The sequence below is a fragment of the Pan troglodytes genome, chromosome 8 (genome assembly GCF_028858775.2).
Source record: "Pan troglodytes isolate AG18354 chromosome 8, NHGRI_mPanTro3-v2.0_pri, whole genome shotgun sequence".
NCBI lineage: Eukaryota > Metazoa > Chordata > Mammalia > Primates > Hominidae > Pan > Pan troglodytes.
In genome coordinates, this window is record NC_072406.2 from 56,992,175 (window position 1) to 57,009,033 (window position 16,859).

Consider the following 16,859-nt stretch of genomic DNA (forward strand, 5'->3'; position numbering starts at 1 on the left):
TGCATATAAGGAAACTGAAGTGCAGGAAACAAATGTCACAAACTCAAGGTCATGTTACTAAAAAGAGTCTCTGTTGCTGTGGGTCCTGGACCTCTTCTTCACTCTAGTTCTTTCAAATTACAAAAAAAGGAAGGTGCCTTAGTCCAGGGCCTGCCCGTGCTGAACATAACATGGCTAGATTCTCCCAACCCTCTGGGAGGCTGCAGCAGTGGCACAGGCTGGCTTCAGGGCAGGCAACAGGACAGTCATACGGGGCCCTTCTGAGAAGGGCCCCACACTAGGTTTAACGTTCTGCTGTGACCAACTTGAAATTCTTTCTAATTTTATTTTGAGCTTGTGATTTGTAAGTGAAGTCTGATGGGGCCTTTGCTGGAGCAGAGGAGGTAGGCTGGGCCTGCACAGCGGGCAGCAGGCTGGGCTGCCCAGCTCACAATGGTGACGCTGCAGTGTCTGGGCCTTAGGAGACAAGAGGGGCTCTGCGTGCAGGCAGCACCAGGAGGCTTCCCTGACCTTTTCAATGTTCTGTTGTGTTGTAATTAGATAGCATCACCTTTTCCTCATTACATTTCATGAGTAATAAAATGCCTTCAAAGGATAATCTTTATAGCTTTTATTTGTAACTGCATTTATTTTCCTGCTTTTTGAACAAGGAGCCCTATTTTCACATTGCTCTGGGCCCCACAAATTATGTGGTCTTCCCTGTAGATGGGACATGAAAGACAGTGAAGTATTTTAAATTAAAACACATAGGACTGAGCAGCTGGGAATTCAGAAGATAATATGAAATGCAGAGCGATTTGACAGAGGTTAGATGGAATTAAGGAAGAGAAGTACAATTTAGGTGAGTGTGGCAAGGAAAAGCCGGTTCTATTCAATAGTTATTGATACAATTTTAGCAGTAGTGATAGACAAGGAAATCAATTTTAGAACTGCGGGGTCAGCAAACAGCCTATGAAGTGAAAGGAAAAATGAGTTTTAAAGAGAACCTACTGTGTGACCCAAGGTGTGGCAAAATAGATTTTTCTGACTTGATTTGATTTAACTGAATGATGCCTAGAAGATAGAAAAAATGGGTTGTCAATAGCAAGAGATACTTTCAATAACAAGAGAAATTTGAAAAATAAAAAAGAATGGTGTTTCTTTTTTCAAAGACGTGTTGCTGACTAAAGAAATGGAGAGCTGAGGAAAGAAAAAAAATATTTTTTGCATGTTTGCCAAATATTTGAATATTTATTTCATCAAAGCATCTTAAAAGATTTCTAAGAATAGATACAGATAGATACAGATAAAGATACAAATATAAATATAGTTATACATACATGTCTGCACACACATATAAATATATAATTAAAAATAAATAAATCAAAGACATACTGTCAGCTCTCTGTATCTATCAGTTCTGCATCTGTAGATTCAACCAACCGTGGATTAAAAATACTCAAGAAAACAATTTTTTCCTGGATCGAGCATGTACAGACATTTGTTCTTGTTATTATTCTTTAAATCATATAGTGTAACAACTCTTTACATAGCGTTTACATTATATGAGGTATTATAAGTAATCTAGAGATGATTTAAAGTGCACAGGAGGACATGCATAGGTTATGTGCAAATACTATGTCATTTTCTATCAGGGACTTAAGTATCTGCAGCTTTTGGGCTTTTGATATCCATAGAAGTCCTGGAACTAATCCTCCATAGGTACTGAGGAATTACTATATTTAAAATTATAAATTTGAAATATAAATATATAATTTATTTATAACATGTCTACATAGATAAATACATATAACTTTCTATATAAGTCACTATATAACATACATAAAATTAAGATTAACACATTGCCTCAGATGACACACAGAGCATGGACTTGAACTTAGGAGTCTCTGGGTCTCAGTCTGGTGGATTTTCTCCCCCCTCATGCTGCTTCTCCTGCTCTTGTCTTTTTTGAATCCGACTTTGAAATTGCAAATTTTTTTAGACTGGATATACTCTTTTAGGACAGATTATTATAATATTTTGAAAAGTTTAAATAAACAGAAGATTTTAAATGTCACCTAGTTTGTCTAAAGTAACCACAATTTGAAATATTATTTTAAGAAATAAAATAGAGCTCAACTTCTCTTAAAAACTGAGAAGGCTCAGCCAAGATAATATGAGTTGTACCATCAGCCACAAGGAAAAGAGAAAGAGAAGCTGCATGAATGGGCAAAAAAAGGAAGGGCTCACCGGAAAAGATAAGGGAAAGACAAAAACAAAATCATGATTGAGATTGAGGGAACTCTGCAGCTTATGAGATGAAATGGGGCAGGCCTCCAAGGTACTCTGCTGAGATTTTGTAAGCATAGCACTACTCCCTGCTCTCTCTTCAAGGATAAACGTCTTGAAAAAGATGTCTCAACAGGCAGTCTCCCTTTCTTTATCTCTACTTCACTGGTCAATTCACTGCTATCTGGTTTTGTTCACAAAAAAAATCCACTGAAACTGCTCTTGTCAAGGTTTCCAACAATTCTCATATTGTTAAGTCCAATGGTCCATTTTTTGCCCTCATCTTATTTCATGTCATAGCAGGATTTGACAGGGCTGGCTACCTCTGAGTTCTAGCAATATTCTCCTTTCCCAGCTTCTGGGATGCTGCACTCACACAGTTTTTCACTTACTTCTTATTTAGAATCTCTTCTTCTTTCTTCTGTTTCCACAAAAGATGCTGTCAGTTCCCATATCCATAATAATACCTGGGTGTCAATGATGCAGAATTGCAATTCCTTCGTATCAATAATCATGTTTTGCAATTATTTATTTATTTTTCTTCTTTTTTATCCTTAAAATGTCAGTTCCAATAGTCATATGACTTTGTAAATTTGGTCACTAAAAGGTGAAATAAACAGGTTCACATTCTGAAAATTAGTAAATTACAGAGCCAGAAATGGGTCATCTAACTTTCTAATTCCAGAGTTGTTGCTACTGTATGTCACTCTGCCTCTCATAAAACAACTATTAGAGGGGATTTCTGTGTCTGACCATAACAGAGTAACTTGAAGCAGACCAGCGCTTCTGCCAGGAAAAATTTAAAAATCCAAATATAATACAAAATAGACAGATATTGAAGACATTAAAGGGATGCCAACATAGCTAGGAGTTAAGTGGTAAAAATCCCTGAGAGAAGGAAACCACATAAAATAAGCTCAATACTTGGTGGTTTTCCCCTCAAGGTATTTGCCCAATGCTTAAACTGTACAAGTCAAGAGTGTAAGAAGCAAAGAAGAATCATTGAATAATGGAGCAGAGTTTTAGCATTGCTATCAGACTGAGAAACCAAAAAAAAAAAAAAAAATTAGAGTTCAGGTCCCACCAAAGACGAGAACTTCTGAAAACACCCAGGTCCTTGATTGGAACACATGTAAGGCTACCAAGGAATGGTGACAAAACAGAGGTAGACCCTAGCAAAGACTGCAACCCAGTCTCATAAAAGGTCTTCCCCAGTCACATTGAAGTATTTCACCTTAGAAATATCTCATCCTACAGTAGTTGCCCACCTGAGGAAAGGGTGATTCATCATCTTTTGTAGAAGATAACACTACTCAGAACATCCCTAATGTTTTATATTAAATGTTTTCTATTTAACCAAAATTGTTAGGGATATCAAAAGTTATGACCAATAGAAAAAATATAATTGGTATACCCCCAAAGAAGTTGAAAATATTAGAGCTAAACAACAACACATAGCTTTTCACATAATTGTGATTAATATATTCAAACAAGACAGATTAAAAGACGTAAAATGTAATCAGAGAACTGCAATTCTTATTTTAAAAAAGCTTAAGTGGAAAATCTAGAATATCAAAATAAAAAAATAATTTTAAGAACTTAATGGGATAAAAGCAGATTTGGTGAGGCTGAAGAGAATATTAGTGAACTAGAAGATAGATTAATAGAAAAATTCTAATAACACAGAGAAAACTAGATGAAAAATACAAAAAGGTACATAATTGACATGTGAGACTCAATACAAAAGTTAAACCAGTGATTCATTGGCTGGCTTATGCCAGCTAATAAGAACTAACTGGTAATTTTCATGTATTTTTTGAGCTCCTTGTTAAATAGTTGGTAACTTGAACTCAGCATGAAGAGAATATAGGTAGCAAATGCCAGTTAACAGAACCATTTTATTTCCTTCAGAAAATTAGCTTATCACTAGGTCTAAAATGTGGGTAAGTGGAGTCACAGAAATAGAGGAAAGAGGGAATGAAACAGAAGTAAAATTTGAAAAGATAATGGCCAAAATTTTTTAAATCAGATAAAAAACTTCTAGCCATAGATTTAAGTGCGTGTAGTGCAGTAAACAACAATAAAACACACCTAGCCATATCATAGCAAATATGAAGGAAACCAAAGACAAAGATCTAAAAATCACCCAGCATGGAAAAAAAGATCTATCTGAAAAGAAGCAAAATTATGACAAATGACTTCTCCATAGAAACAAAAGAAGGCCAAAAACTTGAAATGATAGCTGATATGGTTTAGCTGTGTCCCACCCAAATTTCATCTTGAATTGTAACTCCCACCATTCCCACATGTCATGGGAGGAAACTGGTGGGAGGTAATTGAATCATGGGGGCGGGTCATTCCCATGCTGTTCTTGTAATAGTGAATAAGTCCTATGAGATCTTATGGTTTTGAAAATGGGAGTTTTTCTGCACAGGGTCTCTCTCTTTGCCTGCTGCCATCCATTTAAATGTGACTTGCTCCTCCTTGCCTTGCACCATGATTGTGAGGTTTCCCCAGCCACGTGGAAATGTAAGTCCATTAAACCTCTTTCTTTTGTAAATTGCCCAGTCTTGGGTATGTCTTTATCATCAGCATGAAAACGGACAAATACAGAAGTTGATACCAGTAGAGTGAGGTGCTGCTGAAAAGTTACTGGAAAGTGTGGAAGTGACTTTGGAACTGGGGTAACAGGCAGAGGTTGAAACAGTTTGGAGGGCTCAGAAGAAGACAGGAAAATGTGGGAAAGTTTGAAACTTCCTAGAGACTTGTTGAATGGCTTTGGCCAAAATGCTGATAGCGATATGGACAATAAAGTCCAGGCTGAGGTGGTCTCAGATGGAGATGAGAAACTTCTTGGGAACTGGAGAAGGGTGACTCTTGCTATGTTTTAGCAAAGAGACTGGCAGCATTTTGCCCTAGAGATTTGTGAAACTTTGAACTTGAGAGAGATGATTTAGGGTATCTGGCAGAAGAAATTGCTAAGCAACAAAGAAGAAATTTCAAAGCATTCAAGGTGTGGCTGGGTGCTGTTAAAAGGCATTCAGTTTTAAAAGAGAAAGACAGCATAAAAGTTTGGGAAATTTGCAGCCTGACAATGTGATAGAAAAGAAAATCCCATGTTCTGAGGAGAAATTCAAGCTGGATGCAGAAATTTGCATAAGTAACGAGGAGCTGAATGTTGATCACCAACATAGACAATGGGGAAAATGTCTCCAGGGCATGTCACAGGTCTTCATGGCAGCCCCTCCCATCACAAGCCTGGAGGCCTAGGAGGAAAAAGTGATTTTGTGGGCCAGACCCGGAATTCCCATGCTGTGTGCAGCCTAGGGACTTGATGCCCCACATCCCAACTGCTCTAGTCATGGCTGAAAGGGGCCAAGGTACAGCTTGGGCTGTTGCTTCAGAGGGTGCAAGCCCCAAGTCTTGGCAGCTTCCACATGGTGTTGAGCCTCTGGGTGCACAGAAGTTAAGAATTGGGGTGGGAACCTCCTACTAGATTTCAGAGGATGTATGGAAATGTTGGGATGTCCAGGCAGAAGTTTGTTGAAGGGGTGGGGCTCCCATGGAGAACTTCTGCTAGGGCAGTGCAGAAGGGAAATGTGGTGTCAGAGCCCCCACACAGAGTCCCTACAGGGGCACCACCTAGGGGAGCTGTGAGAAAAGAGGCACCATTCTCCAGACCCCAGAATGAAAGATTCACCAATGGCTTGCACAGTGCACCTGGAAAAGCCACAGACACTCAACACCAGTCTGTGAAAGCAGTTGAGAGGGAGGCTGTACCCTGCAAAGCCATGAGGTGGCGCTGCCCAAGACAATGGGAACCCTCCTCTTGCATCAGTGTGACCTGGATGTGAGACATGGAGTCAAAGGAGATCATTTTGGAGCTTCAAGATTTGACTGCCCCGCCAGATTTTGGACTTGCATGGGACCTGTATCCCCTTTGTTTTGGCCAGTGTCTCCCATTTGGAATGTCTGTATTTACCCGATGCCTGTACCCCATTGTATCTAGGAAGTAAATAATTTGCTTTTGATTTCAGAGGCTCATGGGCAGAAGGGACTTGCCTTGTCTCAGATAAGACTTTGGACTGTGGACTATTGAGTTAATGCTGAAATGAGTTGAGACTTTGGGGGACTGTTGGGAGGACATGATTGGTTTTGAAATGTGAAGATGTGGGATTTAGGAGGGGCCAGGGACAGAATGACATGGTTTGGCTGTGCCCCCACCCATATCTCATCTTGAATTTTAACTCTCACAATTCCCATGTGTCATGGGAGGAGCCTGGTGGGAGGTAATTGAATAATGGGGGCAGGTCTTTCCCATGCTGTTCTCATGATAGTGAATAAGTCTCATGAGAGATGATGGTTTTAGAAACAGGAGTTTCCCTGAGAAAGCTCCTCTCTTTGCCTGCTGCCATCCGTGTAAGATGTGACTTGCTCCTCCCTGCCTTCTTCTGTGATTGTGAGGCTTCCCCAGCCACGTGTAAGTCCATTAAACCTCTTTCTTTTGTTTATTGCCCACTCTCAGGTATGACTTTATCAACAGTGTGAAAATGAACTGATACAATAAAGTGCTGAAAAAAATAGAATTCTATAGCTATCAGAAGTATACTCCAAAAATCAAGAGCTAAATAAAAATGTTTCTACTCAAACAAATACTTAAAGAATTCATCAATAGCAGACACCTTGTAAAGTAATAGCAAAGTCAGAAGTAAAATTATTCCACATGAGAACGTATAGAGGAAAGTATAAAAACAATGTAAAGGATAGAAATATGGACAAATATAAATGAAAGATGACTATAAAACAACAAAATGAATGATGAAAATCATGCAAAAAAGGCAAGAGGAGTATAAATGGAATAAAAGTGATCTGAATTCTAGCATTTCTGAAAGTGAATAAAATTAATAATTTATCTGAGACTCTAATATATCAGAGATGTGTATGTTTCAATCTCTAGAATATTCACTAAAAGGATAGTGAATGTGTGTATATCTAAGAATTTAATAGAAGGAAATTTTAAAAATAATAATTGTAATCTAATAAATTAGATTAATAATAATTTTAATCTGTAAGGAGATATGAAAAGAGAAAAGCATAAGCATAAACTAGGTAGAACAGATATAAATCATGTGATCAATATAAACTCAAATATATCCATAATGGCAATAAATACTGATGCTTTAATTAGTCCTTTTAAAAGATAAAGACTGCCATGTTGGTTTTTTAACAAAGTCTTTGTGCTGAAAAGATGAAATGCACCTTATATATAAGGACACCCAAATATTCAAAACAAAGGGTGGAAAAAGAAATTTCATGTGGGAGTGACATCGTCAAGATGGCAGCATAAAAGATAATCTGTTCATACTCCTGACAACAACATGAACTCTCTACGTATCGACAGTCAAAAGTCTCTTTTTGGGAGCCTCAGGATTCAGGTAGGGGCTTGTGAAACACCTGGTAAAACCCAAGACATTGGAGAGTTATTTGAGAGTGCACACCAACACCCAAATGGCTGATCTGTTGAGCTTGCTCCTGTGTAATAACCCAGTCGTCCGGGAGCCTTGGTTACTGCTTTGTTTGGTCTTGAGCCTACAACCTAAACCATCTGCCAAGAGATCTAGAAGGAATCACACACACACTAGTGCCTTGGCAGAAAGGCTTCTCTGCCTGCCTACATCAGTCTCAGCAGTGAACCTAAAAGCTGCCCTGTGGCTTGGATTCACCCCTGATCAGTTGAGCTCCCATCTCAGAAGTGGTTACACAAGAACCCAGGGGAAGACTCACCCATATCTCACAGCTCAGGAGTCTGAGCCTCCCTGATGGGCTTGCCCAACTCTGTCCCAGAGCAAATCCCAAGGGTGCCCAGCCTTAGCTCTGGTCCCTCTCGATGCTGTCAGAGAACTATCTCCTCTCTACTGAGACCTGGTGGGAGAGCCATACCTGTCTGGGACAATGATGCTGGCTCTCTAGCCTCCATCTCACAGCAGATCCCAAGGGGACCCAGTCCCAGCTCTGATTTTTCCTGCTGCAATGAAAGAATGATCTCAACTATCCAGGGACTTGCTGGAAGATGCACATCCCTTTAAGTCAATGAGACCAGGCTCTTTAGCCTGTATCCCACAGCAGATCCCTAGAGGGTCTAACAGACATCTAGAGAATATTTTACCCAACTGCTGCAGAATATACATTTTTCTCATCAGCACATGGAACATTCTCCAAGATAGACCATATCATAGGCCACAAAACAAGTGTCGCCAAATTCAAGAGTCAAAATTATATCATGTATCTTCTCTGACCACAATAGAATGAACTAGAAGTCAACAGAAAGTGGAAATTTAGAAACTATACAAATACATGGAAATTAAAATACTCCTGAATGACCAGTGAAGAAAGTAAAGAAGGAAATTCTAAAAAGTATTAAAACAAATGAAATGGAAATACAATATATGAGAACCTATGGGATATAGCAAAAGCAGTACAAAGAGGGAAGTTTACATATAGCCTAAATAAAAAAATAGGAAGACTTCAAATAGCCTAACAATGAACCTGAAGAAACTAGAAAAGCAAGAACAAACCAAACCTAAAAATAGTAGAAGGAAAGAAACAATAAAGATCAGAGCAGAAATGAATAAAATTGAGGCTAAATACAGAAGATCAATAAAATGAAAAGGTTGTTTTTTGAAAAGATAAAAAAATGACAAATCTTTAGCTGGACTAAAAAAAGGGAAGATTCAAATAAAATCAGAGACAAAAAGGAACACATTACAACTGATATCACATAAATTATTGGAGACTACTAAGGATTTTTGAGACTGCTATGAACAACTATTCACTAATAAGCTGGGAAAGCTAGAAGAAATTGGTAAATTCATTGACACATACAACCTACAAAGACTAAACCATAAAGAAATAGAAAACCTGAACAGACCCATAATGAGTAACAAGATCAAAGCACTCAAAGTCTCTCATCGAAGAAAAGCCCAGGACCTGATGGATTCACTGTTGAATTGTACCAAATATCTAAAAAATAACATCAACTCTACTGAAACTATTTCAAATAATTGAAGAGGAGGTAATTGAAGAGGGGGGGATGCTTCCAGAGTCATTCTATGAGGCCAGCACTATCCTGATACCAAAAACATATAAAGTCACAACTAAAAAGATAAAACTACACACCAACATCCCTGGTGAACATTGCTGCAAAAATCCTCAACAAAATATTAGCAAACTGAATTCAACAACACATTAAAAAGATCATCCACCACAATCAAGTGGGATTCATCCCAGGGATGCAAGGATGGTTCAACATATGCAAATCAATAAGCATGATACATCAAATCAACAGAATGAAGGACCAAAAAAATGACTTATCTCAATGAATGCTGAAAAAGCATTTAATAAAATTCAGTATGACTTCATGACAAAAAAAAATTCTCAACAAATTGAGTATAGAAGGATCATACCTCAATATGACAAAGGCCTTATATAATAAACTCATAGCTAATATTGTGATGAACAAGGAAAAATTGAAAGCAATTTCTCTAAGACCTGGAACCTGACAAGAATGCTCACTTTCACTACTGCTATTTTACATTGTTCTGGAAGTCCTCGCCAGAGCAATCATCAGGCAGAGGAAAGAAATAAGGGAATCCAAACAGGAAAGAAAGAAGTCAAATTAGCCTTGTCTGCAGAAGACATAATCTTATATTCAGAAAAACTTAAAGACTCCACCAAAAAACTCTCTTATAACTGATCAAAGAAGATTCAGTAGAGCTGCAAGATACAAAATCAACATACAAAACTCAGTAGCATTTTTCATTGCTGACAGTGATCTGTACAGGAAATCATAAAACAATGCCATTTAATATAGTCACAAAAAATAAAATACCTAGGAATAAATTTAACCAAAGGAGTGAAAGATCTCTATAAGGAAACCAATAAAATATCAATGAAAGAAATTGAAGCAGACACAAAAAATGGAAAGATATCCCATGCTCATAGATTGGAAGAATTAATATTGTTAATATGTCTATAATCTATATAGGTTACTCAAGGTGATCTATAGATTTAATGCAATTCCTATCAAAATACCAGAAATGCTCTTCACAGAAATAGAAAAACACAATTCTAAAATTCATATGGAACCACAGAAGACTCCAAATAGCTAAAGCAATTCTGAGAAAAACACACACACACACACACACACACACACACACACAAAACACAAAAAACAAAAACAAAGCTGGAGGCATCACAATACCTGATGTCAATTTATACTGCAAAAATATAGTCATTGAAACAGCATGGTAATGACTAAAAACAGATACATAGACAGATGGGACAGCATAGAGAACCCAGAGATAAACCTACACACTTGCAGTCAACTTATTTTTGACAAAGCCAGCAAGAACATACATTGGGTATAGGACAATCTCATTAATAAATTATGATGGGAAAACTGGATATCCATATGCAGAAGAATAAAACAATATCCCTATCTTTCACCATATACAAAAATCAAATCAACATAAATTAAAGACTTACATCTAAGTCCTGAAACTATGAAGGTACTGGAAGAAAATACAGGGGAAAAGCTTCAAGACATCAGTCTGGGCAAGGACTTTTTGTGTAAGACCTCAAATGCACAGGCAACAAAATCAAAAGTAGGCAAACGGGATTATATCAAGCTTAAAACTTTCTGCACAGCAAAGAAAACAATCAACAAAGTGAAGAGTTAACCTACAGAATGGGGGAACATATTTGCAAACTATCCATCCAATAAGAGATTAATAACTTGAATATATAAGGAATTCAAACAACTCAATAGCAAAAAGACAATCTGATTTAAAAGTGGGCGAAAGACCTGAATAGACATTTCTCAAAGGAAGATGGACACATGGCCAACAAGTGTATGAAAAAGTGCTCAATGTCACTAATTATCAAGAAAATGCAAATCAAAGCCACAATGAGATATCACTCCACCCTAATTAGAATGGCTATTATCAAAAAGACCAATAATAATAATAATAACAAGTGCTGGCAAGGTTGTAGAGAAAGGAGAACTTCTCTTTCTCCCAGCTAGAGTAATATCAGCAGAGCCCTAGTAGGGGAACTGGAATCTCACTCTACCTAGCAGTAATAAGCATCTGTTCCCTCTCACGTGTCAAAGAAGGTCAAAGAGAGAACTGGGACTTTCCTATTTCACCTAACAGTAATGAAGCAGCACCTTCCCACCCCTGCTGGTGCAGTGTCAGAGGAGGCGTGGAAAAACAAAGTTTAAATAAGATCCGAAGTCTCACAACATAATACTCAAATATCTAAGTTAAATGAAAAATCATTCAATATACCCCAAACCAGGAAAACAGCAACTTGAGTGAGAAAAAACAACCAACAGAAGATGCCAGCACCAAAACAGCACAGATGTTGCAATTATCTGAGGAGGATTTTAAAGCAGCCATCATAAAAATGCTTCAATGAACAATTATAAACATACTTTAAACAAGTAGAAAATATAAAGTCTTAGCAAAAAATAGAAGACATAAAGAATAAAAAGAAATGTCAGAACTCAAAAATACAATAACTAAACTTTTTTTTAAAAAAATGGATGAGCTCAACAGCAAAATAGAACAGAGAAAAGAAGCAGTGAACTTAAAGAGAGAACAAGATATATTACCTATTGTGAAAAACAGAGCGAAAACAGAGGTGTTGTGTTTGTTTGCTTTTTAGAACAAACCCTTATGAACTGTGGAACTATAATAAACCATATTTTGTTACAACATATATAATCTAACATGTCACAGAAGGATAAGAGGAAGAGAGAAGGGCTGAGAAAGTATTCAAAGAAATAATAGCTGAAAGTTTTCCTAATATTTCAAAATACAAAAATCTATAGATTCAAGAAGATGAATGAATCCTAAATAGGACTGACCCAGAGAAATTCATGCCAGGACACATCACAAGCAAACTTCAGAAAACTAAATACAAAAAAAAAAAAAAAAAATCTTGAAAGTAGTGAGAGAGAAAGGGCATATTACTCACAGAGTTAAAAAAATTCAAATGACAATAGATTCCTCCTCAGAAACTTAGAACACTAGGAAAGAAGAAAGAACAACAGAAAGAGCAAAAATGTAGGCAAATACAAAGGATTTTCTTTCTCTTCTTGCATTTTCTTAACTATGTTTGATAGCTGAAGCAAAAATTATAATAATATCTGATGTGGTACTCAATGTATGTAGAGAAAATATTTTATACAATTATAAGCAGGAGAGAGTAAAGGGTTATTAAGAGATGTAAAGTTTCTAAACTTCACTGGAGCTGAATTGCATCTTGATAGCAGTGGTTGTCACATTTAAGATAACATGATGGGATAGCATAAAATTACACACATAAATTGCAGAATTATCAATTTTCTTATTTTGAGATTGTACGATAATTATATAAGGTGTAACCAGTAGGGGAAACTGGTGGGAAAAAGATATACGACATCTATATTATCTGTATTATCTTTGTAAATTCCTATAAGTCTTTAATTATTTCAAAATAAAACAACTAAATAAAGGGGGAAAATAGAGACACACACACTCAGAGAATACTCTTCCAATATCTTTAATGATAAGAATTATCACTAGAGACCCTGCAGTTATCTAAATGTTTATAAAGTGTTTTTATAAACAACGTTAAACTGATACATTTGAAAATCAAATAAAATGAATGCATTCTAAGAAAAATATAGCTATTCAAAAACTAACACAAAAGGAATAGAAAATCTAAATAGTACCTATGTCTATATTTTTAAAATCTAATCTGAAATTTTATGAATGTTATATTTTACATTATACATAAAGGAAACTTCAAGACCACATGAATTTCCCAGTGAATTCTCCCAAACACATGAGAATAAACTAATTGTATCCAAAGTCTTTTATAAAGTAATAAAAGAGACACTTTCTGATTCATTTTATGAAGCTAGTAAAACCTTCTAACAAAAATATGACAAGATTACAAACAAGAAAAAATCTAGCGTAAGGCCAATTTCTTCTGTGGACAAAACATTAGTAAATTAAATCTAGTTATAAGCTGACAAGCTGATTCTAAAATGTATATGAAAAGAGTCCCAGAGAAAGTCAAGAGTAGTAAAGGCCGTCATGAAGAAAAACAAGAAGAGCATTGCTAGACATCAAGACTTGCAGACTATGGATATTAAGGTCATGCGATATTAGTGCAAGACAGATTAATAGTCTAAATAGCAGAACAAAGAATCCCAAGACAGTACAAACATATAAAAGAACTAGACTTATATGACAAAGTTGACATTACAGTGCTCTGGGAAAAAGATAATCTTTCCAAAAAGTAAGTGGAATCCATTCAATATCCACATGGAGTATAACTGAATCATGATCTTTACCTTACATCACAGGTATTCCATCAATTCTAGATGAACTAAAGACCTCATTGTGAAACACTATGATTTCTAAAAGTCAATTAAATTGACTTTATCATGAAATTATATTGGAAAACATCTAATCTCCTAAACAGAATGTAAAAATTGTTATCAATAAAATAAAAAAGCTAAATTGGACTGTAAAATATGATTTAAAATTCTGTTTATCAAAACATAACATTAAGATAGCAAAGCCCCAGTGGTAAGAAGATATTATATATTAAAAAACACAAAGTTCTGGACTCCAGAATATATAAAAAATCCTTACATATAAGTAAGAGAATAAAAATTTTAAAAAATGGACAAAAGTCTTAAAGAGGTACTTCACAGAAAGGTAATTACACTGTCAATAGATATACAAAAAAGAGCTTGGTTTTATTAATCATCAGGGAAATGTAAATTAAGGCCACAAAGGCCATCAGTGCTTCTACCAGATGGCTTAAATTAAAAGAATAATGATATCACTTCTAGGTGTAACAAAAATGCACATACATGCAAATTAGAAGATACCTCAAGAGATATTTATTGCAACACAATTTGTAATAATAAAAAAGTGGAAACAAATAAAATATACATCAATAGCAGAGTGGATAAATAAGTTATGATGAAATTATACAATGAAATACTAGATAGGAATAAGAAAGAATGCCATATTGCTACATGCAACAAGGTGCTTGCATCTCACAAACATATTGCTGAGCTAAGGAAACCAGACACCAAAATAATGCATACAGTAGGCTTCCCCTCTACTTGGAGGAGGAGTGAGTAGTTAGGTGGGAGTGTGAAGGCTTCTGGGGTGCTACTGATGCTTTACTTCTTTATATTGGTTGTTTTATGGGTGTGCTCACATTGTGAAAATTCAGTGAGCTGGACACTTGTGATCTGTGCATTTGTAAATATGATATCTTAAAAAATTCTTTTACTTTTAAAAGTATAGCAAGAATTAGAGAAAATATGGAGTTAACAGCATTTCATCCAAAAGCTGAAATCTTTGTGGGCAAAGGGCAAATTAATTTCACACAGGCACTTGCACGCAGACAACATATGAATCTCTCAGGTTACAGATGGCAATGGGTAAGTGCATGCCTTCGAAAACAGGAGTTGAATCTTGAGAACGGGGTCTTCTAAGTTCCAGCTCAAATACAGATGGTCCCCAAATTATAATTTTTTTCAACTTTACAATGGGTTTATAAGCAGCTGTACATATCTGAGCCTTGCAACTGTCTGTTCCATTTTCCTGAGAGAAAAAAATAACTTGGACTTCATCAAGTAAATAGAAACCTATTCTTACCTTATCAACATCACAAAGGGGAGTTGCCACCTAGTTAGTTGTTTTTCTTCTTCCTCATTTTCCCCTCTCTTTTTTAAAAAATAATTTTCTTACTTAGTTTGTTTTTCTTTATTAATTCTAAAAAAAAAGCGGGTGGGGGGGATACAAGTGCACAACGTGCAGGTTTGTTACATAGGTATACATTTGCCATAGTGGTTTGCTGCACCTATTGACTTGTCCTCTAAGTTCCCTCCCCTCACCCCCCACACCCTAATAGACCCTGGTGTGTGTCATTCCCTTCTCTGTGTCCATGTGTTCTCAATGTTCAACTCCCACTTATGAGTGAGAACATGCGGTGTTTGGTTTTCTGTTCCTGCGTTAGTTTGGCTTCCAGCTTCATCCATGTCCCTGCAAAGGACATAATCTCATTCCTTTTTATGGTTGCACAGTATACCATGGTGTATTTGTACAATATTTTCTTTATCCAATCTATCATTTTCTTTATCCAGTCAATCAAATGGGCATTTGGGTTGGTTCTATGTCTTTGCTATTGTGAATAGTGCTGCAATAAACATACGTGTGCCTGTATCTTTAGAATACAATTATTTATATTCCTTTGAGTATATACCCAGAAATGGGATTGCTGGGTCAAATGGTATTTCTGGTTCTAGATCCTTGAGGAATCACCATACTGTCTTCCACAATGGTTGAACTAATTTACGTTTCCACCAACAGTGTAAAAGCGTCCCTATTTCTCCACAGCCTCACCAGCATCTATTGTTTCTTGACTGTTTAATAATTGCCATTCTGACTGGCATGAGATGGTAGCTCATTGCGGTTTTGATTTGCATTTCTCTGATGATCAGTGATGTTGAGCTTTTTTTCATGTTTGTTGGTCGCATAAACGTTTTCTTTTGAGAAGCGTTTGTCTGTTCATATCCTTTGCCCACTTTTTGATGGGGTTGTTTGTTTTTTCTTTTAAATTTGTTTAAGTTCGTTGTAAATTCTGGATATTAGACCTTCACCAGATGGGTAGATTGCAAAAATTTTCTCCCATTCTGTAGGTTGCCTGTTCACTCTGATGATAGTTTATTTTGCTGTGCAGAAGCTCTTTAGTTTATTTAGATCCCATTTGTCTATTTTTGCTTTCATTGCAATTGCTTTTGACGTTTTTGTCAAGAAGTATTTGCCCATGCCTATGTCCTGAATGGTATTGCCTAGGCTTTCATCTAGGATTTTTATGGTTTCGAGTTTTACATTTAAGTCTTTAATCCATATTGAGATAATTTTTGTATAAGGTGTAAGGAAATGGTCCAATTTCAGTTTTCTGCAAATGGCTAGCCGGCACTATTTACTGATTAGGAGATCCATTCCCCATTGCTTGTTTTGTCAAGTTTGTCAAAGATCAGATGGTTGTAGGTGTGTGGTGTTATTTCTGAGGTCTCTCTTGTGCTCCATGGGTCTATATGTTTGTTTAGGTACCAGTACCATGCTGTTTTGATTACTGTTTTGATTACTGTAGAAATCAGTAGCATGATACCTCCAGCTTTGTTCTTTTTGCTTAGGATGGTCTTGGCTATTTGGGGTCTTCTTTGATTCCATATGAAATTTAAAATATTTTTTTCTAATTCTGTGAAGAATATCAATGGTAGTTTGATGGGCATAGCATTGAATCTATAAATTACTTTGCCCAAAAGCTACCACTGACTTTCTTCACAGAATTGGAAAAAAATGCTTAAACTTCATATGCAACTAAAAAAGAGCCCACACAGCCAAGACAATCCTGGGCAAGAACAATAAAGCTGGAGACATCACACTACCTGAATTCAAACTTTACTACAAGCCTACAGTAACCAAAACAGCATGGTACTGGTACCAAAA